A 27,223-nucleotide genomic window follows, 5' to 3' on the forward strand; every position below is an offset into this window, starting at 1 on the left:
TAAACAAGAAGATGATGTTAAAATTGGAGATGTAGCCAAAGAGTGAGTACATTCTTTTTTGTGATTACTATATATACTCCAAAGAACAATTCCTGTGAGAAAATTAGAAAATTACAAAAAGACAGAATGTCTGGTTAGTACTTACCTCGATTTTTAATGTGTATTTTGTCTGTACTGGAATTTTGCCTCCAGAAAGCCAGCCATTTTGCCTCTTTGTAATTATATATTTTTTCCTATAAAATTAGCCAATAAAGCTAGAGGGTGGGTGTCCAATACTTACCTTACAAGTTAAATTCCAAGTACTGCAGATAAAAATATATCTCCTCTTGTCCTCAGAAAGGTTGGGTCTCTCCTAACCTGGTGTCCTACTGACTGTGCCCTCCTTTCCAACCTACCCCAACATATCCAGCTTTCCTCTGTGATGTAGAAAATAACAGTTCTGAAAGCTATGATTTCCTTATACAATACTTTGAATGGTATCATCAGCAGTACTTGTATTTCATCTCTTGAAGGTAAGTGCTGTCGCCTGATGTATTTTCTTAGTCAATTAACTTTATGAGCTATTCAACATTTTTCACTATTCCATGGATGTACAGATTTAATGAATGTTCATTTTGTAACCATACTATGAGTAGATTTTGATCAGACAGAACCTATGGTCTGTATTATTTCAGGATTTTATGCCAGATATGTGTTGAATTCAATTTATTTTCTGAAATACTCATGTGTAAATCGGAAAGTTATGACAGCAATGTTGATATTTGTGATACATTACACACTGCAAGAGATGTGCATCATCATGTCAAAAAAGTATTTTGTTTTAACAAAGCATCATGCCAGAAAATGAGAAGAAGATGGTATGGGTGACTGTTTTCTTGCTAAGTTACTTAGAAGAAACTTGAAATGTGTATAACCTCTCTTGCTTTTTTCCAGTGGCTCTCTAGTATAAAATTCTCTCTACATTCTAGACACATCACATTTGAAACAGGCACACATTAAGTTATGCAGTCGATCATCTCCTGATGCTGAAGATGGTGTAAATCTTTGAAAGCTTAAATTTCTGCTTAAATGTGGTACGACACAGGGGGGGGGGGGGGGGGATTTTATACATGAATTACGTGTGACTGCAGCTTGGTTTCACTGTTCCTTTGCCATTTTCTGATGTATGTCATTTTTCCCCTGCAAATGTGTCATTTAAATTTTGAATGTACAGTGTTGTCCTATATGGTAGTTTTTACTGTTGGCTGCATCTTATAGTGTTAATATCTATTCAAAAATCTAAATTAAATTGACCTCTTTCTTCAGTTTTAATGGATTCATTTGTAAAACATCTCACTAATGTAATGCTGTATTTACTCATAATATGTTAGGTACCCGTTTTAAATTTTCAGACAGATTTTCTGCTGGTTAATGGTTTTGGAGCTGGGTTTTGTTAATTCTGTCCATGGTATAGTAAAACTATTGTAGAATAGTGTTGTGATTAATAATGCATCTAACATGGCATATACAGTTGTTTTATTTCTATTAAACATTGCATTATATTCTGCTTAATTACTTTCTGCTTAATATTGGAAAGACAAATCAAAAATGCTGTTTCATATTCTCGTGCATTAAAAACTCATTTGAACACACTCTTTGAAAATTTGTTCGAGAATAGTATTCTGTTTCTAGTAAATTAAAAACTATGTCATTAATCAACTTGATGGGCACTCTGCCATATTTCTTGAAGAAGTGAAATTCTTAAATTTATTTCATAAAAAAAGGCAATTGTGTACTTCCTGGGCCACATTCTGTGTTTTTGACTATGTCACATCTTCGAGCCCCTAGTGTTTTAAAGTAGTACTGAAATATTTTTACATCAACACTTTTAGGCAGATACCAGTTTTGCTCCCACAAAATTTGATTATGAAATTTAATAGAATCAGCTGGTTTTTTACAAAAGAATGTGTGTGTGGTGGAGGTGGGAGTGGACAGGGGTTGTGTGTTTTGCACAATTATGCAGTATGTCATCCAAGCGAACCTAGATATTGTAGAGTGATTAACTTCCAAGAGCTTCCATGCCCTTCTTTTCAGCGGTGCTCTTCCCTTATAACTCGTATGCCGTTTACAGTCGGGAGGCAACCATTTTTTTCTTATAAAAATAAAGGAAGTGATACACACGACAGAAAAACAGTTTGACGACTCCAGTGGCAGCATCTTTGAGTTTCAAAGAACCATTTTGGATGATACAGATTCTGATTCATCTTCCAGTGTTGATTTATGTCCACATGACCAGTCTGTATCCATGTCTCATAAACAATTGGTTATGAAATGCATTGGTTGTCAGACTCTACACTTAATCACACAGCTCATCAGAGGATAGAACAGGATCCACTTGGTGTACTTGTACCTGCTGTGTTGCTCAGTTTTCAGGCTCTGCCATGCAATCTTGTTACAAGGAAAACCACCAAAGCACTTTGTGTGTAGTGCAAACTTTCATTAAGGAGGGTGTGGAAAGTTATGGGTTGATATTCTGCATTCTGTTCTGTGTGAAAAGTATGCTGCAGTTGATTTGTAACAGGCACCATTTCTGACTCTCTCTTGGAAAGAAGTAATAATGATCTCTGGCTACAGTGGGCTCTGGATAACTGTATCAGATCTTCTTCACAGTGGACCGCAAAGTGTGAACAGAAAGACAAACAACAAAGGAATGGGCAATTGAAGATGTCACTACAGATAAACGAAGTCTAATGAGTAATCTGGAGAGAGAAAACCTGAGATGTAGTGAAATCCAGTGATTGATTATGACAACAAGATGATAGTGAAGCAAATACACTGCTGAGTCCGGTGCCAGTGCACAGTGAAACTTAGGGCAACTATGAGTTCTTATTGGCCAGCAGAATGATATGTCATGCTGTTGTGGGCATTGCAAGCACTTGCAGATGCAACAGCTCCATCTAGTGGCTGAGGTCCAGTTCCGTATTCTCTGTTGGGCTTTCAGGGTCGTCAGGCCAGGATATGAGATTCCTCCCCCATGAAATGAGTGCTTATAGCCAGGAATGGCCTGCATGATGTTTTCGAAGGTGAACTGGTGGCACGGTTGGTGGCAAAGCACTTAAGCCCACCACTGGTGTAAGGAACCTGGCATGTCTGGAAGTATGCTAAAATGTGGCAGTGAGGACATCATTGGTTGTGGTGGCGGAGGTTGCATGGAAGGCTCCACGTCTGTGCCCAACGAAATTGCCATTGGTTTTCAAGGCCACAGCTTACATGGTTGAGGATGTGGGACTGGCAGTGGTGAGCTTTCTAACTCAGAGCATGTCTGGGTGGTGATGCAGTTGGTATGAATGGGGAGAGTTGGTTTTGTATGAGGACACTCCAAACCTTTCAGAGTGTCAATTGAAGTAATGCACTGTGCATGTGCTTTAACGGCTGTTGCTAGCGTCCAAGTATCTTCTGCTCCATACAAGCATTCCTACACTGCAGTGCCTGGCAGACATTGCCCTGAGTGCCGGGCCTAGCATTCTGCAGGGCTTTGGGATCAGGAGATGAAGTTCACAGTTGTCTCCCATGGAGGAACTCCAATGGACTACAGTCTTGGAAGGCAGTGGTCCTGCTCTGGTACATTGTGAGTGATACCATTGCTGCTTAAATGTCCTTACCATATGCTTGGCTTTACCATTGGAGAATGTGTGAAATGGCAGACTAAAAAGTTGTTTTATGCCTTTTCACGTATATAGTTGGTTGAAAGCTGCCACCATGAATTGGGGCCCATTATCTGACGCTGCAATTAAGGGAAGCCTTTACATTGCTTGAACCTGCACTAGCATGTTTATTGTGGCTTTTGTTGTGGTAGTATTAAGAGTATGCATTCACATAGAGCCTGGAAATGGCCAAAGAAGTTCAAAGGAATGCAGTCCCAGTGTCAACAGGGAGTGAACCAGGGGGCAAAAAATTGACATGGTCTACCTGATACCAGGCACAAACTGAACAGTTGCGCGTCATGGCTTCCATGCCCTTGTTTAGAACAAGCCAGTAAGCATGTTACCTCCTAAAGCTTTCACTTGTGATATTCTCAAGGCCCCTGACAGAGTAGTTGTAAAACTTGAGGCCACAGGGTGGCTAGGGTAATGACTCTGTATGCATCTCTCAGGTTCAAGTGGGAGAACATCATTGTTAACTGACAGACAGTCGCAGATGAAGGATCAAGTCTGAAGATCTTGAGTTTTCTTCTTTGAAATGTACGTGGGCCAATCATGGAGCACATAGCGCATGACTTGTCGCAAGATCGGATCACTTCATTTGTATGCAGTGATTCATGAAGGTGTTATGGGAAATCTTTGAAAGGTCTGTCTCCATTCTGCATCTGTGTTGAACCAAGATTTCCTGCTGGTCAAAGGCTGGTCTGCCTATGCAGGAAGGAGAAATAGAGCATTTGCATTTGCTTGTTGTGCAGTTGGCTTCAACTTAATGGCGTAATTGCAGGAAGTGAGGAATAACCTTTAGATCTTCGACTTCTTTCCATAGCGATTCCGAAAGATCGTGTTTCCAGAAACAGAAATTTCACTAATCCTATGTGGCAGTTGATACAAATAGTTCCAAACTAAACATCAGTGCTCTCTCCCCCTCTCTCCCCCCCTCTCCCTCTCCCTCCCCCTCCCCCCTTTCTCCTTCTCCCTCTCTCCCCTCCCCCCCCCCCCACCCCCCCCCACCCCCCTCCCCCCCAAAAAAAAAAATCTGCTTTGCGTAACACGACTAGAAGATTAAATTTGAACTTTCCTATTTCCTCCCAGCACTTCATACACTTAGTTGTTTCCCGGATGAATCAGACTTTCACACTTTCTGCTAGAGGCGTAGAATTGTAACACCACTTCGACGATAGAAGAATACAACAAATCACGTGTTCCATCAGAGTACCAGGATTCTCAAAGTGTGCCGTCAGAGGAAAAGTTTGGGGACCCCTGATCAAGAGGAAATAAATATGTTTTTTCTTTGGGGTAGATTTGTACCAGGTGAGACACTTATTAAGACAGGCCACTCCAAATAAATTTCGAACGAGTAAATACATCGAGACGCGTTTTTCGCAAAGTTGTAGCGAACAGTGTGGCGAAGTTTCTGACTCATGCAAGTAATTTTCAGCATTTATAGCCCCCGAATTATGCACCAATTACATTCTTTCTTTTATGGTAGTGAATAATTTTTTCGTGGCACGGGAAAGAGCGTATGAAAGGACTCCAAAGGGGTAACATTTGTGGAACTTGAACTAATAGTAACAAGAGAATGACGCGCAAACTAGTGTCTCGCCGTCAGTAGAAAGGATCCCCGAAGACATCTGCCCTACTGCACCACAATTAAGCAAACACATTAACTCCGATACGGTTCATGTATTTATTGTTATGGCTTTAGTATGGAGTGATCAAAGTGTTGACCTTGAGCACTGACCCACGCTGTAAATAATTTCCGGAGAGATAATGCTGCACTTCGGATATCATCCGGGCTTTTCGCAGCACAGGGCCATGTTATACGGCATTTAATATCCGCGAGCGTCGTAAGTGTTGCCATTTAAACTTGTTTTGATTTTCCGCGTGGATAAAAGTGCAGAGCTTGTAAAGTCTGGCGAACGTGTGTTTCCCGAACGATTGACACAACTATCTCCAAGTATTTTGTGAACAAGGTCCATAATTATCTGTGCGGAATGGGAGGGGCATTCATTTTGCCACTTAATGTCCAGTGGGATTTCTTCCAATGATTCAGACATTATATCTATTAGGAATTGTTAATGCTTATGGTAGTTAGGGTTCCATAAATGAAAGAGGGACCAACGATGCGATTCTTGACATGTGCGGACCCTACGTTGACAGTCGAAGATCATTCTTTATTCACTTTTTTTTAACCGGCTTGGATCTTCTACTGATCAGTAGTGCATACTGCAAAGAATTGTAATCAGTGAGTCATCCGTAAACAAAATTTTGTATAAAAACGCCGCATCATTTTGCAGTTTCCAGAAACACCATACAGATAAAGTGTAACTGATTTTTGAAGACATTGCTGATGGAGTGAAATGCGGAAAGGCATACATCTGAACGCAGAATTCAGATGTCACCGCTGTGGTTGATCCTACTGCCACTCCAGAGATTCCTCGTAGCGTTACGTGGATTTTGTTTTACAGCCGCTGAAATTTCTTCTTCGATTGCTGTTCTTTTTCATTGCCGCACCTTTATTCCTAATATCTCCACTTTCTAAATTTTTTGTATAATGTTTGCAAAGACAGATCGTGAGGGCTTGCCACTATCAGGATACCTTGAGCACTGATCCACGCTGTAAAGCATTTCCGGAGAGATAATGCTGCACTTCGGATATACAGAGCTTATCGCAGTGCAGGGCCATGTTATACGGCATTTAATATCCACGAGAGTCGTAGATGTCGCTCTCGCCGTAAACGAAAATCGAATCCACTTGTTATACTGCCGTTTACATTGTAAAAGTCTAGATAGCTTCACGAGCAAGTTGTCTGGTCGCTACTACAGCAGAGCGCAGACTGAGCAGCTTCAAACGCACACGTAAACACATGAACCGTCTGGAGTCACGTGTTTGCTCACATTTGGAGCATGCACTAGGACAAGCGTTTGCGGCACCTCTTCCGAGAGCCTCCTCGGTATATTTACATGTTCTAGAAACATCTTTAGTGGCTTGTTGTATTTGCGTTACCCTGTATATTGAAACCATATAAGCATCACATATTAATTCATACACTTTCTCTATCTCCTTGGAGTATACCTCCGACATTAGATAGCATCAAGTTCCTGTGTACTGATAGGGGTGAAGCTTACTGCATTGTCTTTAGTATTACAACTGATTGTTTCGTGTACCGGTTAACAGAAGTTTCTGTGAGTTCGTACATACGTAACTGTGAAGTTATTCCACTGTCCATGAATCAAGCATGGTATGGATTTAACGTGCTCTCAACGTCGACGAGACCGAACACCAGCTCGGTCTCGACAAGTATTGAGGAAGGAATCGACCTTTCTGTGTGAAACAAGTAATTTGCACAAGACTAAAGATCAATTTCGGTGCGCAAAATAAATAGTTCATTTGCCGGAATTGTGAATGGATGCAGCGTCTCTCTCATCGTCATAGTTTACACAGTCGCTGAGTTCTCCGGCCATCGCGGATAAGATTTTATAGCTCTTCCAATGTTTGAAAATGCAAGTGTGCTGCAAGATACGTTCCACCTCATCCCGTGTTCCATTATCTGCTTTAAAAAATTCCAAATCATTTGAAAATTTTTAAAAAAGGTTATTCCCCGTTCTTTAGACTCCGTAGCTGCTCAAAGGATGAAAACGCATTGAATGTGTAGTAGTCATCTGGTTGGCCATGCTTAGTGCCCATAGCTCGCAGTTTCGAGTTAAGCCCCGTGCACGCGTCTGGATTTTAATGTTTACCAGTAGTCTGCTTCCCACTGCGCGTTTTCCCACGGCGGCTATTTTTTCTTCTTTGCAGCGAAATTATCTCCTGTGGAAGATACGTTACTGTCTGTTCCAAACTAATCTTAAATTTTGTATAGATTCCTAACTGTCCGGCGACGGAATTTTTTAATTGATACATTGGAGTTTGCACTCATGCTTTTCACACAAATGCACGAAAACTAAAACTGTGATTTTTCATTTCTTGCTGTTTCTTTTCTTTCTTTTAGGTCACAACCTGTCTCCAGCGATTATTGCTGCAGGATTCAATTAAAAAAAAACTTGTATGTTTTATATCAGAGTAACCTCATGTCTTAGCCAAGCATTGATCTACTCACTTCGCCAGTAATACGTATACGAAATGAGATGGCGTAGTGTTTTGAACACTGGACTAAGTTCATGCTAATTTACGCTACCGCGGTTACTTCGGACTCTAATGTGATATATTCAAGATTTTCATGGTAATGGATTAAAGTAGCAGTAAAGCGCCTTTTTACAAAAAAATGATTCAAATGACTCCGAGCACTATGGGACTTAACATCTGGGTCATCAGCTCCCTAGAACTTAGAACTATTTAAACCTAACTAACCTAAGGACGTCACAAACATCCATGCCCGAGGCAGGATTCGAACCTGCGACCGTAGCGGTCACGCGGTTCCAGACTGAAGCGCCTAGAACCGCTCGGCCACATCGGCCGGCGCCTTTTTACACCCACCCTCAACCATGCACCCTTTATCCCACAATTTAAAACTCAAATAGTGTTCAGTCTTGCCAGACTTCGGTCGACCTATTCATGTGCACCAAATGTGTTACGCAGGCGTGACCATGTGTGTACATTTTTATAATGGTGTCATTATTGAGTGTTAAAAGCGTTTTTAACTCATCCCAAATGTTGGTTTGAACGCCACAGGTCTCTTTTACGAATTTGGTTCTGTTGGATGTGGTTTGTCGTGTTCGTCCAAACTATGTACTGACGTATGCAACGAATTGTAGGGGAATATACAATTTAACGTGGTTTCCGAACCAAAGTGCAATACAACATTTTTTCACATAAACATATTATTTCCAGGGGTTAAAAAGCAACTACCACTAATAAATGCAGACTGAAATAACAACAGTGGAATTATACGCCCATATATACTCCCAACGTGGGTCTTTTATATATATATATATATATATATATATATATATATATATATATATATATATATATATATATATTCCATTTCCAGGAATATATATATATATATTCCTGGAAATGGAAAAAAGAACACATTGACACCGGTGTGTCAGACCCACCATACTTGCTCCGGACACTGCGAGAGGGCTGTACAAGCAATGATCACACGCACGGCACAGCGGACACACCAGGAACCGCGGTGTTGGCCGTCGAATGGCGCTAGCTGCGCAGCATTTGTGCACCGCCGCCGTCAGTGTCAGCCAGTTTGCCGTGGCATACGGAGCTCCATCGCAGTCTTTAACACTGGTAGCATGCCGCGACAGCGTGGACGTGAACCGTATGTGCAGTTGACGGACTTTGAGCGAGGGCGTATAGTGGGCATGCGGGAGGCCGGGTGGACGTACCGCCGAATTGCTCAACACGTGGGGCGTGAGGTCTCCACAGTACATCGATGTTGTCGCCAGTGGTCGGCGGAAGGTGCACGTGCCCGTCGACCTGGGACCGGACCGCAGCGACGCACGGATGCACGCCAAGACCGTAGGATCCTACGCAGTGCCGTAGGGGACCGCACCGCCACTTCCCAGCAAATTAGGGACACTGTTGCTCCTGGGGTATCGGCGAGGACCATTCGCAACCGTCTCCATGAAGCTGGGCTACGGTCCCGCACACCGTTAGGCCGTCTTCCGCTCACGCCCCAACATCGTGCAGCCCGCCTCCAGTGGTGTCGCGACAGGCGTGAATGGAGGGACGAATGGAGACGTGTCGTCTTCAGCGATGAGAGTCGCTTCTGCCTTGGTGCCAATGATGGTCGTATGCGTGTTTGGCGCCGTGCAGGTGAGCGCCACAATCAGGACTGCATACGACCGAGGCACACAGGGCCAACACCCGGCATCATGGTGTGGGGAGCGATCTCCTACACTGGCCGTACACCACTGGTGATCGTCGAGGGGATATATATATATATATATATATATATATATATATATATATATATATATATATACTCCTGGAAATTGAAATAAGAACACCGTGAATTCATTGTCCCAGGAAGGGGAAACTTTATTGACACATTCCTGGGGTCAGATACATCACATGATCACACTGACAGAACCACAGGCACATAGACACAGGCAACAGAGCATGCACAATGTCGGCACTAGTACAGTGTATATCCACCTTTCGCAGCAATGCAGGCTGCTATTCTCCCATGGAGACGATCGTAGAGATGCTGGATGTAGTCCTGTGGAACGGCTTGCCATGCCATTTCCACCTGGCGCCTCAGTTGGACCAGCGTTCGTGCTGGACGTGCAGACCGCGTGAGACGACGCTTCATCCAGTCCCAAACATGCTCAATGGGGGACAGATCCGGAGATCTTGCTGGCCAGGGTAGTTGACTTACACCTTCTGGAGCACGTTGGGTGGCACGGGATACATGCGGACGTGCATTGTCCTGTTGGAACAGCAAGTTCCCTTGCCGGTCTAGGAATGGTAGAACGATGGGTTCGATGACGGTTTGGATGTACCGTGCACTATTCAGTGTCCCCTCGACGATCACCAGTGGTGTCGGCCAGTGTAGGAGATCGCTCCCCACACCATGATGCCGGGTGTTGGCCCTGTGTGCCTCGGTCGTATGCAGTCCTGATTGTGGCGCTCACCTGCACGGCGCCAAACACGCATACGACCATCATTGGCATCAAGGCAGAAGCGACTCTCATCGCTGAAGACGACACGTCTCCATTCGTCCCTCCATTCACGCCTGTCGCGACACCACTGGAGGCGGGCTGCACGATGTTGGGGCGTGAGCGGAAGACGGCCTAACGGTGTGCGGGACCGTAGCCCAGCTTAATGGAGACGGTTGCGAATGGTCCTCGCCGATACCCCAGGAGCAACAGTGTCCCTAATTTGCTGGGAAGTAGCGGTGCGGTCCCCTACGGCACTGCGTAGGATCCTACGGTCTTGGCGTGCATCCGTGCGTCGCAGCGGTCCGGTCCCAGGTCGACGGGCACGTCCACCTTCCGCCGACCACTGGCGACAACATCGATGTACTGTGGAGACCTCACGCCCCACGTGTTGAGCAATTCGGCAGTACGTCCACCCGGCCTCCCGCATGCCCACTATACGCCCTCGCTCAAAGTCCGTCAACTGCACATACGGTTCACGTCCACGCTGTCGCGGCATGCTACCAGTGTTAAAGACTGCGATGGAGCTCCGTGTGCCACGGCAAACTGGCTGACACTGACGGTGGCGGTGCACAAATGCTGCGCAGCTAGCGCCATTCGACGGCCAACACCGCGGTTCCTGGTGTGTCCGCTGTGCCGTGCGTGTGATCATTGCTTGTACAGCCCTCTCGCAGTGTCCGGAGCAAGTATGGTGGGTCTGACACACCGGTGTCAATGTGTTCTTTTTTCCATTTCCAGGAGTATATATATATATATATATATATATATATATATATATATATATATATATATATATAAAAATGAGTCGCATATGATTGCTCTGTTAATGCTCACTAAGTGCGAATATTGTTCCAGCACACTATATTCGACTGTGCGCAATTACTTTCGAATTGTTATATCAGTGGCGACCACAAGAGAAGGATGGAAGTCAGGTTTAACGCGACTTCTGTCGACTGAACATTAGCTCATTTACAACGTGCGGACCGTGGCTATAATTAAGGAACCATCCCGGCATTCGCCTTTGGTGATTTGTGGGAATCGCAAATCGTAATAGCCAGGCAGGACTTCGATAGCAACTCCTCGCCAATAAGTTTACAGTATCTTAACGATTGACTCTTGTCGCTAGCGCTGTCACTCTGTAAGTGATACTCAGACAGTAATGTTTCACCCATTTAGTATATTTACAACTAGAAAATAGAGTACGTGGCAGATGTGAAGTGAAACATATGGAAACTGGTTATGGTAGAATACAAAAGACTACAAAATTTATATATCCAAGTGAAATAATACAACCAAATGCTTTAGACAAAGAAGCTAACCTAGCAAGGACAAGGAAAGTGGAGGTGGCTTTTCGACTAACAAAAAGCGTGTGTAACAAGAAATCTGTTTCCACAAATGCAAAACTTCGGCAGTACAATACTGTCACTAAACCAGAATGCCTTTATGCATCAGAATGCCTTTCGTTAAATACAGCCAACAATGAGGTGAAATAGAAAAGAAGCAAAGGAAAATAATCGGGAATATCACGGGACCAAAATATGGGACTTGGAAATGAAAATTATGAAGTAATAAAGAAGTTTATGAAAAAATAGAGCGAATATCAGTCAGGAAGAGAAGAGTTGCATCCTGTTGACACCTGAAAAGACTTCATGAAAACAGGTTAATAAAAAGAATGTTTAACTTCCTTGACAGAAATTCCAAAACATCAATGAGGTGGATAAAATAAGTTAAAGCAGAACTGAGGGAGATAGAAATAATGGAGGAAGTAGCAGGAGAAAGAGAAAGGTTCACAGCAAAAGCAAAGGGTTTCAAGGGCTTCTAGGAGTATACAAAGAGAAAGGAAGATGCAATGTGGACAGAAGAAAGCAGAGAAAAGCGTAGAGAAAGAATGAAAAATTACTGGAAAGAAAGAAAGGAGAAAATAAAGATCAAATAAGTTATTTCATGTGGCCCTTAGTAGGCCACGCCAATTTAAAAAAATAAATAAATAAATAAATAAATAAATAAAAAGACCGTGTATATTCTGCCGCCGTATGTCCTGAGTACTTGGGAGTTCATTTGCGTATGCTAACCATTTTCGAACTAATCCAGAATTATGAGTCCTCTAATTCCGTAAGCTGCAGAAGTTTACGCCAGAGCTCCAGATATTTTCACTTGCAAAGCATGAAGGATGGATACAGCTGGTGGAGGCCAGGAATTTGTTTTGAATTCAGTTTCCAGCAAGAGGCTAGAAACTGAGCGCGTGATCGCGCCGTACCTCAGCTTACGCTTCGTGTACTCCTTTACATTATATCATAAGCATCCATCTGTCTTATTCCACGACACAGTTGTATTTTATCACTTTGCCTAGTTAAAACATTCTAGTCCAATGAGAAGCCAACCCTTTTCTAAAAGAAATCCATCCTGTTGCACTAAAAGAAGGAAACCCGAGAGGCCTGTTTCTTCTTTCCCTTTCTCCTCTATTTGCCATGTCAGCGATTGGCTGCCATATCAGATCACTTTATTTTCGAACAGATCTGTTATTGACATGTTCCTATTAAAACATTAACATTGTAACGTACCAAGGTGTGAAAAGAGCCACCGTAGATTTTAGCAGTGCTAGATTTATACCATGATCATGCACCTGGCTCCACGATATGTGATTTCTAGTTTAGTCGCCTAGATGCGTTGGGTCTACTGAGGTGGACTGGAAAGTTAGAAGAATAAATTAACTCTACAAAAACTAGTGCTCGAAAGTTGTTATAAATAGGATGTGAAAGAGGGTTGAATCGGGAAAGGAGTAATACAGGTTTTCACCCCCTTATTTCTTTTGTATATGGATTGAAGAAGCTACGTAAACAATTAAATAAAAATTAAAGAAATTAAGTTCAGTTATGCAAAACATCAGACTGGTTATGTAGGGACAGTAGCAGATGCCGAAAAAAGGAAATAAACTAGTTGAGATTGTCATCTGATTCACTATAAAGAGAAATTTGTAAGTAAATAAGAAAGAAATTGAAATAACAGCAGTTAGAAAAAAAAAAAATATTAAAGAGATCGACATGGAGTTAGGACTGACAGCATTGAAATTAATCGAGTAGAGCGGTTCTGATTAGAGGTGTACATGTCCCGCTTTTAACCCGCCCATGCTTGCCCGGTGGCCTGGCAGGCAGGCCGCCGCTCGTTGTCAACAGAACGGGCAGGCTGCTTCACTCCCAGCCAAGCCAAGCAGAACCCAACCCAGGCAGGCTGCGGGAAACTTGCTTGCCTGCTCATATTACTGCTGAGCTGCGCTACGCAGCCGTTTAGTCTGCGCGCGTCATAGTCGTATTATGAACGTTAATCAAAAGTTTTTATTTTACCTGAGCACCAAAAGACAAACCCCAACATTATATATATGTATTAATTTCAGGTAAAAAAATATTGGTTTTATTTGTATATTCTTCCTCTACGCGTATATTCGGGCTTCTTATCTATATATATAAATAAAAATTAATTGCCAAATGTGTTGATAAGCGTAAAACTCGAGAACGCCTTGACCAGTTCGGCAAAATTTTTTTTGCTGTGTTCGTAATTCTCAGGACAAGGTTTTTATGAAATAAAATTTTTCGAAAATCGACCGAAAAATTGGAAAATTTGACAAAAACTGAAAGTGCGTTTTCATTGTGTCTGTGTGTTTGTATTGCATACAATCTTGATGAAATTTTGCACACTATACCTTGAAACCAAGAGGAAGGTCACAGTCTACATAAAATTTCATATGGTGCATGGCAGAGGTTCCTTTACATAACGGAATTCGACAAATTGTACGTATTTATTCCGATATTGATGAAATTTGGCACACTTGATATTCAAAGCAGGATGAAGGGCGCTGTCTGCTTAAAATTCTGAATGGTGCATGGCGGAGGGTACTTTACTTACACACTTCTACACCAACCTACAATTATATTCCGATCTTGAAGAAATTTTGCACACTTGACCATCAAGAGGAACATCACTGTCTACATAAAATTTCGGACAGTACATTGAAGAGAGTACCTTACAAAAGATTTTGACATCGTTTGCAGGTTACCATGAAAGTTCACTATGTACGCATGTTTCCATGGAGAAGGTTTTTGAATATTTACATGTGCATGTATATATATATATATATATATATATATATATATATATATATATATATGTGTGTGTGTGTGTGTGTGTGTGTGTGTGTGTGTGTGTGTGTGTGTGTGTATGTATTTGTCTATGAGTGTGTGTGTATGTATATATATATATATTTCTTTTAAACGAAATGTCTATGATCTTTCTGAAATTTGAGAGCTGTCTGACACATTCACAGTCATCATGTTGGACAATTCGCGCACAGCAAATGTCGTTTAACAGTTGCAAACCATTTTTGGTTGAGTGAACGTGTTATACTGGCTGCAAAAAACCTTGATGTTAACGAAATGAATTTTCAGATTCAAAATATGACACCTGGCGAATTGCTGACATACAAGTCGGTTTATTCCGTTACTAACCAAGATGATGTACTCAACTATCCTACGGAATTTTTAAATTCGCTGGATTTCCCCGGATTACCGCCTCCCAATCTGTAATTAAGTCGGATCGGCAATCATGTTGCGAAAGGTAAACCAGCCACGTCTTTGTAATGGCGCCCGGCTTGCGGGGAAGAAGTTAAAGAACAACGTAATCGAAGCCACAATTTTAAAAGGAAAGTACAAAGGTGAGGACAGTTTGATTCTAGTATCACTAAGATTCCGACCGACATGCCATTCGACTTTAAACGGTTATAATTTCCAGTGCAGCTTACATTTGCCATGTCGATAGATAAATCGCAAGGGCAGTTGTTATATGTTTGTGGCATCAATCTTGAAAATCATGTTTTTCACATGGCTATTTGTATGTCGCATATTCCCCTGTCGGAACACCTTCAACTTCATTTGTTTACGCACCAGAAAACAAAACTATCAATGCTGCGTATCAAAAAGTATTACAATAAATGCTACCTAGCAATAAACTTTTACACTGATTCACTGATCACCACAAAAGTTGACAGATATATATGAGTTTTCATAGATAGGTGAAGAGGAGATGAACTGAGGTGGCGGAATCCAACAGAGAGACGACGAGGAGAAGGATAGAGGGTGGGGGGGAGATGGGCCAAGGGATGGGTTCAAAAATGGTTCAAATGGCCCGGAGCAATATGGGACTTAACTTCCGAGGTCATCAGTCCCCTAGAACTTAGAACTACTTAAACCTAACTAACCTAAGGACATCACACACATCCATGCCCGAGGCAGGATTCGAACCTGCAACCGTAGCGGTCGCGCGGTTCCAGACTGTAGCGCCTAGAACTGCTTGGCGACTTCGGCCGGCCAAGGGATGGGGAGGGGGGGGGGGGGGGGAGGTGATCAAAGAGATGGTGGGAGAGGACTAAATGGATAGAGAGAAAATACGGGAGGGAAGATGGACTACGAGAGTATGGAATACATAAATGCCCAGGCAACCAAATGCAGTCTGTGCTGCACTTTTCAACACCGAAACGGATGGATATTTGTACTAAAGAAGTGAACCTCCACCCCCCAAAAAGAAGATTGGTCACCTCCCCAGAAGAATAAATTATCTACGCCCCTATTAACCACTGTACTGCAATGAGAACCAAATTAAGATTTTGGAAGTCTAGATTCTTTAACTTTAGCATGTTTCAGCCAAGTATGACACCAATTATATAAATATTTAACTACGTTTCCAGGATGTATTTTACTGGTTCTGTGAATTCATTCGAAGTTGGCAAAATCATTCTAAATTGCAAAAATGCATTTTAACAAAATCGAAGGACTTGTTTCGTATCCAGTTCGTCTAAAAACTATAGTACTGGGAATACAATGGCGACCCTGAGCCATTTTTCGCGGCTCCTACGTTTGCGTCATGAGAGTCCATACTTGTAGTATAGTTCTGCATCATGAGGGACCATATTTCGGACCATCATGATGCAGACTAAGACGACGAGTGTTTACTTGCATGATGCAAATCCAAACGACGACTCTAGACCCTCATAACACAGACCTAAACGACGAGTCTGAATCCTCATGACGCAGATATAGACGCTGTGGAGAGTGGCTCAGAGTTTCCATTATATTCCTACTACAATACATTCATGGAAAAAGACGCTCTTCATTTTAGGAGTATTTGTAGTGTCTAGGTCTTCAGCATCTTGACTCTGCATGTGGGATTCCCCTTAATATAGAAATAAAAGAATAAAATTACATTTTGCAATGTGTGTGGAACTCAACAAAATAAATTGTAATTTAAACTCATAATGTGTATTGCCTTACTCCACAAATGAATATTTTATTTTGCAGAACACTTTTCAACATAAAATCTTTACAAATTTTCCTTCAGTTCCCCTGAAAGTATTATTTAGGCCAAACCAGATACTCCTAAAAATATTTGGCTACTTTTGCAAACCCAAGTAACAGAAAATGGTTTACAAACAATAATTAATGTCACTTGGGAGGATTTAAATCAAAAAGTTTAGTCTAAAATAAAAATGAACTATATGCATTACAAAATTTCTATCTCATAAATTGACGCCCAGAAAGCACAAGAAAGAAATCCGCACTCTTAAGTAGTAAATTTGCGCTCAAACTCAGTTTCCCGTTTAATGTTCTACTGTATTTTCAATGTGTCTGCTGATTAGTGTTTGAATTAATTATGACGAGATCGTTAAGTCTGTCTGCATTAAGACGTGATCGTTTTTCGCTAATTAGGTTTCCAGCGCAACTAAAAATTCTCTCACTAGACGCACTAGTGGCTGGTATATTTAATATTTTTCTTGCCACACACGCAAGTCGAGGAAGTCGTTGGGAGTTATTTTTCCACCACTGTAGAATATCTCCCTCGTTCACACAGTGTTCTTGCAAGTATCTGCTGCCTTCATCATGTAGGAGAGGAGGCTCTTCTGCCCAGTCCTCAAATTTCGCCATTTTGTACGGCCCTGGATTTGTTTCTTGGTTGCTGTGATTGGGCACTTGTACTGAAACTGTACAGGTTTCAATTAATATTTGCAGAATAATGTGAAGATCGTACTACACATAGTTGAAATTATAATAGGTTTTAGATGATGCTATCATTTATCGTCCTGTAAAGTCACCAGAAGATCAAAACTAACTGCAGGACGATTTAAACAAGGTATATATTTTTGGTGTGAAAATTAGCAGTTGGCAATAAATAATGACAAGAGCGAGGTTATCCCTGTGTGTACTAAACTAAGTCCGTTACACTTCGTTTACAAGATCAACCAGTCAAATCTAAAGGCTGTAGATTCTACTTAATACCTCTGCTTACAATTACGACCTACTTAAATAGGAATGGACACACAGAAATTCTGTAGGCGTTTTAATGACAAAACACTCTTTTGGAGCATTGATACGAAGTTGGAGAGCCTTACTATTGACGGAAGAGGTCGAAAGAGTCTAAATAAGGGCAGCTGGTTTGGTATTATCGTAAAACAGGGGAAAGAGTGTCGCGGAAATTACACAAGAGTTGGGGTGGTAATCATTACAACAATGGCGTTTTTTGACGTGGCGCGATCTATATATGAAATTTCGATCACCAACTTACACCTCCGAATTCGAAGAGATATTGTTGAGTCCCATATACATTGGAAGAAATGATCATCAGAATAAAATACAAAAAAGCAGCGCTCAGACGGAGAGCTGTAGGTGTTCTATCCCGCGCGAAATTCGAGAAAAGAAGACAAATAAGTTGAAAGTGGTTCGATGAACCCTCAACTAAGCACTTGCGTGTGTCTTGCAGAGTAACCATGTACATGTAGATGAAGAATATATGCATTATCTTAGGAGCTTACCTTCAGCACACATCTGTCGTGCTGCTTGGTAAACTTCAATTTTTTCATCCTCGGTTAACTTTCTTAATGTGCGGTAGTTAGCCACCATAAACGTTGCAATTTTATGCAACATACTAACGCACATTTTCTGTTCTAGGAAGGCATCAGCGGCTTGTTTCAAAGGTTTCATGTCCTGAAAATACATTTTCTCAACATACATATTTCACAAGTGGTTCTATAATATTCAGATGGAATAAAATTACAAACCTCTTCATCGTTGTCCCGTACGGTACAGTGAGTTTTTAAGGCATAAAACCACGGTAGAACTAAATGTAGGGTTGGATCCTTGTCACTCTCTAGATCAACTGTGGCTTCTTTAAACGGCTTAAGAAATTCTATAAGCTGGCCAGTTATATGGTGGTCATAACCCAGCATTTTATCAGAGGCACCTTCATTATGTAAAACAGCCTTCATTGAATCAATCTGAGAATGGACTGATACAAGCATGTCAAAATAACTATTCCAACGAGTTGAAACCCACTGCTTTAAAGATGAGAGTTCAGTCTCACACAGAGACCTCTTCTCTTGAAGTACGAAACCGTAGCCCGCACTGTATTAAGAATGGCTAATATATTTGGAACATTTTCTTTCAAAAACTGTTCGCTCAGAACATGTTTCAAGACTGTGTTTATACTATGAGCCATGCATGGAAGACGCTGATATACTTCGAGAGCTTTGACAATGTTACTGCCCTGGTCTGTGACAAACGTAATTTGGGCAATGTCTTCACGAGAAACACCCATTGTTTCTAAGCCATCTTCCAACTCGTTTCGAATATTCGAGCCAGTTTTTGGGCAGTCAGGAAACGCAGAGCACATCAGTACATATTTATTCAAACGCCAGTCTGAATTTATGTAATGCATTGTCACGGACATGTAATGCACCCCTTTGTAATTGTCTGTCCATAGATCAATTGTACTGGCACATATACCAGAACGAATCGCATGCACTATATCTGGGAGCATTTTGCTGCGCACTTTATCAGCTAAGGTTTGAACTTTCCTAGCTACTGTCACTCGGGAAGGCATAACATTTTTAATATCAAATGAGCCATATTTTTTACCTATGTCGATCAGTGTCTGACCTAAATTAAGAAATCCTTCTCCCTCTATACTGCTAAATGGTCTCAGGTCCTTAGCACACATTTCGACGCACTTTTCGGCCACTAAATCTTTGTCCTCTTTCAAGGTATTTACGGAGTGAGGGAACTGCTTGTCAAATTTGCACACATGTCGTAACATACTCGAGGTCCCGAATAAGTACTTAAGAGCTTTTTACATAGTTTGCATTGAGACACACCTACCGATTTATTTGAAGCGGCCTCATAAACTCACGAAAACGTTTCCCATGCGGCACTTGTGCTCTGTTTCGTTACCAGCATGTATTCGCCAGTTGTCAATTTCTTTTTCAATCTCACTAAAGTTCGACCTATTCATTGTGCTGCCTCCACCGTTGCGATAAATGAACTGCGGCCTAACTACCTGGCTACAATAGTCAAGGTAGCTTGACAGCGCAACCTGTTGTCAGGCGCAGCAAGCTGAGCGGGTCCCGTGAAGCTTGGCAGTCCTGTGGGAACCCAGGTAGCCCTGGCTTGCGGGAGCCCGTATCGCCCGCATTGCCCACTATGCCTCAGTACACGCGCACTCTTGTGTTTACGTCGCGGCAGGCTGACCTGCATGAATGGTTGCAGAGGAGCTAGGGGCAAGCAGGCTGCAAGGGGAATTTGTACACCTCTGGTTCTGATACGTCGCCGATGTTACAGAAGATAATGCATAATAGTGAAAATCAAGAGAGAAATATTCCTAGCAATACAGGCAATCGTGGTTATTAAAACTGATGTTTCAAGTAAATGCATCAGTGTAGGAATACAGAAATCCTTCGCATAGGCCTAATTGTTTGTACGGAGTGCACCTCCGTATAAATATGAATGCTGGTGACTGGGAACACAGTTTAAGACCCGATTGGAGGGAACAGAAATATTGATATAGTGGAAGATGAGCGAACCAAGGTGAAGGGAAAGAAAAACAAATGTAGAAGCACTACGATAAGTGACGGAGGACAGGAGCCTGATAAAAGAAATGACAAGAAGGAGTCTGAATCCGATGGGACTTATCTTTAAACGCATCGCCTTTGGGGTAAATGCAACAGAAAGGAAGGTGTTACGCAGAACACTTGAAGTATGCCTGAGAAGCCTGAAGAGCGATACATAAGATATGGGGAGATCAAAGGAGCAGTGGATGATAACATAGAACGGTTGCTTCGACGAGGTATAGGTGTAGAAAATAAGTGAATTAGAAGTGGAGATAACGTCCGGAGAAACGGGAAATATTGAAAGTAGTAGTGGTAGACCTGACGAGTTAACAGAAAGGTGAGAGTGGCATGTCTCTGTGTGTAGCTCCTTGCCCCATTTTAGTTAACGAGGAACAGTGGTCGATTAACAGTGTGCATTTGCCGTAAAGGCATTTTACAAGAATGTTATGTCTGACGTTGCTCTATGGGAAATCCTACATCATTGCGATGTGGGACGTCATGGTCGCGTTCCATATCGCCATGCCATCTGGATAAGGGTTAAAAATTTCGATGAGACGGATTCAGCTCTGAAAAAGGTTACACCAGGAGGACAATGCACTCAACCAACACGAGAAAACACTGAAGAACTTCGGGCTTCATTCAGAAGGACTCCACGGCGATCGGTAACGTAACACACGGCAACGTTAAACAGAACTGCGTCGAATTCTTCACACTAATTTAAAGTTTCACCCTTATAACATTCAAGCTGCGCGGGAACTGAAACCATCAGACCACATTGCGCGACAACAGTTTTTTTTTTTTTGCAGTTGTTTCATGTCGCATGAGGTCCCATTTCCATATTAATGGGTTTGTAAACAACCAGAATTTTAGATACTGGACACCTAAAAAGCCTTATCTATTGCACGAATGACCGTTAACAGCGTAAGTGTTACTGTTGGGTGTGGCGTATGAATGGGAGGTGTGGTGCGGCCTTACTTTGTTGAGGAGAGATAGTAATGTCAGAACAATATGAGGATATGGCCGAAGCTTTTGTAGCAGAACAGTTTCATAACTTTCCCAATGTTCATAATCCTTAGTTTCTGCAAGATGGAGCCACGCCTCATATTGCCATTGCATCAGTGGCAGCCAGTAGACATCATTTTGGTAACTAGATAATTTTACTCTCTGGAGACATTCGTTGGTCACCAAGATAGTCAGACTTGTCGGTGTGCTTTTTTGTTGCGGAGCTACCTCACTCAACGGCTATTGCTGAGTTGAAAACAAGGATTCGAGGAGAACGCTGCAGTTCCGTGGAAGTCTTTCAAAGCGCCATGCAAAATCTCAATCGTCTCATCTGGAATGCAAATGTTTGAGTGATCATCATCTAACCGATCTTACGTTTAGGAAATATTTTTTGTTGTTTTTGGATAGTTAATGGTTGTAATTTATTGTTTCCCATCAACAATATAACTTGCAAATTCGTTTCCTTTACTTTTGTGGAAGTTATTTAGAGTTTTCCTGTTTCCTTGTTCCACCATGTGTTTGAAGCAAGAAGTTGGATGAGGTGAGAAAATTTCGAAATACACTGTCGTAAATGGAAATTGTAACTCCGTGGACACGTTGACGGAACGCTGCCAAACTGGTGCTCAGATACTACCATATCTGATGGATGTTATGGTTAAAATTTCTTCCTCATGGAAACTAATTTTCAGTGCAGAAAGAAGCAATTCCTAAAGGCGAAGAGTGGTGTGAGCTCACGGTGACTACTGGTACCTCTGACGTTACAGCAGGGTGGAGATCGCAACCTGGAGGATGTGCACGTGCAGCTTATCACCGTCTTGCGGATTTTGAGAAGGGCTGAACCATTGGCATGAGAGGCAAGGGGAGCATCGTATCGACCAAAGGCACAGGCAGTTAGTTGGCTGTAGTGCAGTGAATGCCGTACAAGTGGTGACGAAGCGGGCTCAGGACTACAACGTGGAGAGAAAAGTAGTCACAGGTCCGTCAAGAAGGACTACATCGCGAGAAACCCGCAGGACTGTTCAACTGGCTCTGACGAATAGACGGGTGCCAGCAGCTGAACTCTGATTTTAAATTTCGACGTGTTCTGGCTATAAAGACTTAAGTGGTTTATCGCCTGAGTCAACAGGGGCAGTTTATGGCATTCTGTACTGCTCACCAAAGAGACTTGCTTATGTTTGTGGCGGTTAGGTGGAGTCCAACGTGTCCGCAGACGATCTGGTGAGAAGCCATAGGAAGCAGCAATTATCTGGATACGTATGTGGCTCTCTAACACCTGTGACCACGGTTGTGGCGAGCCTTTGGATATGACAAGGGAACTGATTTGGCAATTGTTGAAGAGAGGCTGAATATTCGCCTGTATATGACAAGAATGCTAAACCCTGTAGTCATACTCTTCCTGACCAGAGCACCAAGTGGCAAAATCCAGTAGGATAATACAAAACTCCAAACTGCAGTTCATACAGCAAAGACCTTGAGGGATGTAAGGAATGTACGCATCCGTAACTCATCTGTCCCGTCCCCTGATTTTTCACCCACAGAGCATTCATGGGTGCCATTGAAAACCGTGCATTATTGTACCAACCTCTAGCCAAAAATCCTCATGAACTGACACCCATGTTTCAGTCATGCGAAGAAATTTCTCAAGATGACATTCGGAGCCTATTTGCTTGCATTCCTCGACGATTATAAGAATATATGCATGCCTTTGAGGGTCACACCTAATACTGGTGTTGATGATGGACATCAGTTGCAAGTGGAATGAAAGATTAGTCATTTAATATCCGTTATGTGGTGAACATGTTCAGTAATTTTGATAAACATCGGACTGTGGTCCTTCATGGCGCGTAATACTTCCCACTCCGTCAGTATATAACGAATGAATGGCAAGAACTCTGAGAAGGGATTTCAAATTGATTCCGTATTTCTAGTTTTACAAAAGGCTTTTGATACCGTACCTCACAAGCGGCTTGTAATCAAATTGCGTGCTTATGGAATATCGTCTCAGTTATGCGACTGGATTCGTAATTTCGTGTCAGAGCGGTCAAATTTGGTAGTAATTGACGGAAAGTCATCGAGTAAAACAGAAGTGGTTTTTGGCGTTCCCCAAGGGAGTGTTAAAGGCCCTATATATATAAACGATTTAGGAGACAACCTGAGCAGCCTTCTTGGGTTGTTTGCAGATTATGCTGTCGTTAATCGACTAGTAAAGTCATGAGAATATCAAAACAAATTTCAAAACGATTTAGAACAAATATCCGTATTGTGCGAAAATTTTCAATAGACGCTAAATAATGAAAAGCGTGTGGTCATCCACATGAGTTCTAAAAGAATCCGTTAAACTTCGGTTACACGATAAATCAATCAAATCCGTAGGCCGAAAATTCAGTTAAATACCTAAGAATTACTATTGCGACCTATTTAATTTGTAAAGAACACATAGAAAATGTTGTGGGGAAGGTGAACCAAAGGCTGCGTTTTATTGGCAGAAGACTTCGAAGATGCAACAGATCCACTAGACTGTCTACACTACGCTTGTCCGTCTTCTCTTGGAGTACTGCTACGCAGTGTGGGATCCTTACCAGACAAGATTAACGGAGTACATCGAGAAAATTCAAAGAAGAGCAGCACGTTTTCTACCATCGAGAACTAGGGGAGAGAGTGTCACTGACATGATACAGGATTTGGGGTGGACTTCTTTAAAACAAAGGCGTTTTTCGTTGCGGCGGGATCATCTCACGAAATTTCAGTCACCAACTTTCTGAAAATATTTTGTTGACGTCGACCTACACAGGGAGAAACAATCGTCATAATAAAATAAGGGAAATCACACATAAGTATTCTTTTTTCCGTGGGCTCTTCAAGAGTGGAATAACTGAGAATTATTGTGAAGGTGATTCCATGAACCCTGTGCCAGGCACTTGAGCATGACTTGCAGAGTAGCCATGTAGATGTAGATGTCAGCAGATTGTGGGGACTAGGGAAATAAAAATCTGTTCATATTGACATTCGTGTTTCTTCTGCGTCGTGAACGTGGAGACGCCAACTAGCAGTGGAGAAAATGAAAGAGCGTGACCCTTAGCGAGCCAATTGGCTTTGCATCCGAGGACTACACTCATTTCTTGGTTCGTCCTAACAGTGAACAACCACTTCTGGACTTCGTTATCCGCGAAAATCTTCTGCGACGTTGTTGTCTTAGCTCCTGTGGCGGGGGATCCCCCTCTCGACCGAGATGCTGTCCCGCACTCAGGTCGCGTCGCGTCGCTACGCGGAACTCTGACCGGAGGCGTGTCGCTGACGCGCGCCGTGACGTTTCGCAGCGGCTGTGTGTGTGGGTCGGCACGAGCCGCAAGGACGCAATTCCAACAAGGATCGCGCCACGTCAGAAAGCATAGCGTGGCACTGGCTTGAGCGGGCACGTCCAGCAACCCAGTACAGGCGCGGCCCGCACCAGAGCAACACTTGCTGTTACGTCAGCGAGTCGCCGGTGATCTCGGCGAGCGGCTATGGCAGGCGTGAGTACGGCGTCTCACTTGCGATGTTTCCTAAGTACTCGCTGTAGTGGCTCAAGTGAGATCGACATTTACATCAGAGAATTTGTCCCCCCGCCGCCACCCTCCCTTGAACCACTTTCTGAATCTCGGTGAACACGCCCATTGGAAGGTCGCAAGCCAATCCGAAGGCTTGTGCAGTGTACCAAGCACGAACGGGAAAGGCGTTAGACTGGTTGGATATTGCCTTGACAACAATCTCGTGTGGTACCGGGCATGGGCTAATTCAAGCGCAATGATTCATTTAGTGCTTAAGAGGACTCGGACTGAATACTCGTGGGTTCGTACGCACGTAACATAACAAGAATATGCGTTGTAACTCGTTCAGAATAAGCAACTGCGAGGATACCGATTAAAGCCGCGAAGATCATCTTGAGCATTCTTTTAAAGTAGTTTGTTGTGTTTATATAGACTAAATGTGGGTCAGCGTCTAAACTAGCGTTTATCAAAAGCAATGACAGCTTTTATTTATGACTTCTTCCAAAATAAGGAAACTGTCGGAGGAAAAACTGCATCTTTGCAGTTTTTCCTCGACCGATGCTGGTACTTCTGTGACCATTTCGTTTTTTCTTCACCGAGAAAGGCGCTCTCTTCTTTGGGAAAAGCAGGGTTGATATTTCCGTCCGACCATCTTGATGTTGACTTTTCGCCGTTTTTCACCATTACCCGTGTATATATTTCCGTTATAATAAACGACAATGTGCGATTCCCAGCCACGACGTATTACATTTAAGCTTATTTTGCCTCTCCAAAGACCTCGATGTGATCTTAAACGCTAGACCTTTTTCTTCCTGTCTTTTAGTTCTCCCCAGCCCCCATACAATTTACGATTCATTTCATACGATAGAGATTTTGGTTTTGAAAGCTGCTGAAATAATAGTGTTTTTGCAAGTTTCTGCTTGCGTCTACAGTGTTTCTTTACATAATTCCACCATAATCGAAGTATGGATTTTCATTTAGTATACCAGCCCACACTTGCAGATAGAGTGACGAATTACTTTTCTCGTTGGCTTACGTGGCCTCTTACTACCCCAAGCCCGTGTCTCCTTAAAACGAGGCCGATAACAAAAGCTTTAGTTTGGGAAACAGCCTGTCGTAGTGTGACAATCATATTTCTTTTTCTGCGAAGTGTATCTACTAACTTCACCACGTTCAAGGGTTACAAAGTAGTCACCTTTCCTCTTAATAATGTGTAATACTTTCATGAGATGTGATAAGAGTTACGATTCGCTGTAACGAAACCTGCACAAGCTTCTGATTGTAGAAGACATCATCACTATCAAACCATTCCTACCGCGAGTCCTGTGCAGCTGACCAGGTTATGTGTTTATCTTCTCTGTCGTTTGGCGCAATTTTCCAGGCTGTCCCAGAGATTTTGCAGTTTGGTCAGATTTTGGGGGCTTGTGAGCCCGTCAAGATGTGTGGGTGCACCGAGACATTACTCATGCCATGCAGTCTTAGACTTAGCCAGACTGATGCGAATGTCATATTGGGAGATAGGTCTTCTTTTAGAGTACGGAAACGGCAAAATCTGGTAGTCCAACAACTTGTAGCCGTTCTGAAAATCACATGAAACCTCAACCCAATGTCCAGCTTCCTCATAGTTTAAATATCCTCAGAACATCACTTAGCTACAACCAGATTTTTCTAGAACTTACTCCCAAACCTCTTGATATCCTTGCTATCGTTTATGATCGACGTGACAATATAATCGTAATTTACATACTACTGACCAGACATACGCTCTTCTTAATGCAACACTTTTTTTTCTGGAAGCAGGTCGGTTTTATTCTGAATTCCAATACACTATATTGTTCCCCGGTCATTTAGTTACAAAACCATATTTTTTAACATAATCCGCGTTCAACGCGACGGCCGTCATCTTTCTGGAAGGGCGTGTTGGCTCGCATGGTACCACTCTACTGGTCGACGTCGGAGCCAACGTCTTGCTGCACCAATAACTTCCCTATCATCCACGTACTGTTTCCCGCGGAGTGCATCCTGCATTGGGCCAGATGGAAGTCAGAAGGTGAGAGATCCGGCTGTAGAGTGGATGAGTAAGAGCAGTCCAGGGTGATTTCCCTAAATCGCTTCAGGCAAGTGACGGGATGGTTCCTTTCAAAGGGCATGGCCGACTTCCTTCCCCATCCTTTCCTAATCCGATGGGAGACCTCGCTGTTTGGTCCCCTCCCCCAAATCAACCAACCAACAGTCCAGGTTTTTCGCGGCCTTGTTGCGATGATGGCAGATGCCTCGTCCTACGACTCACCGTACTTTTGCTCACTGTCAGGTCGCCTTAGACATTCTGCAAGCGCCTATGAATATCCTCAATACTCTTTTTTTTTTCGCCAAAAGAGCTATAGACGCCATTTTGAAGGTTGCGTATATCGCTGCCACGTATCGAAACCAGGCAACTATAGGGACTGAAGCAGGATGTTCTACGATGTTCC

Source organism: Schistocerca americana, chromosome 5 (assembly GCF_021461395.2).
Source record: "Schistocerca americana isolate TAMUIC-IGC-003095 chromosome 5, iqSchAmer2.1, whole genome shotgun sequence".
Classification (NCBI taxonomy): domain Eukaryota; kingdom Metazoa; phylum Arthropoda; class Insecta; order Orthoptera; family Acrididae; genus Schistocerca; species Schistocerca americana.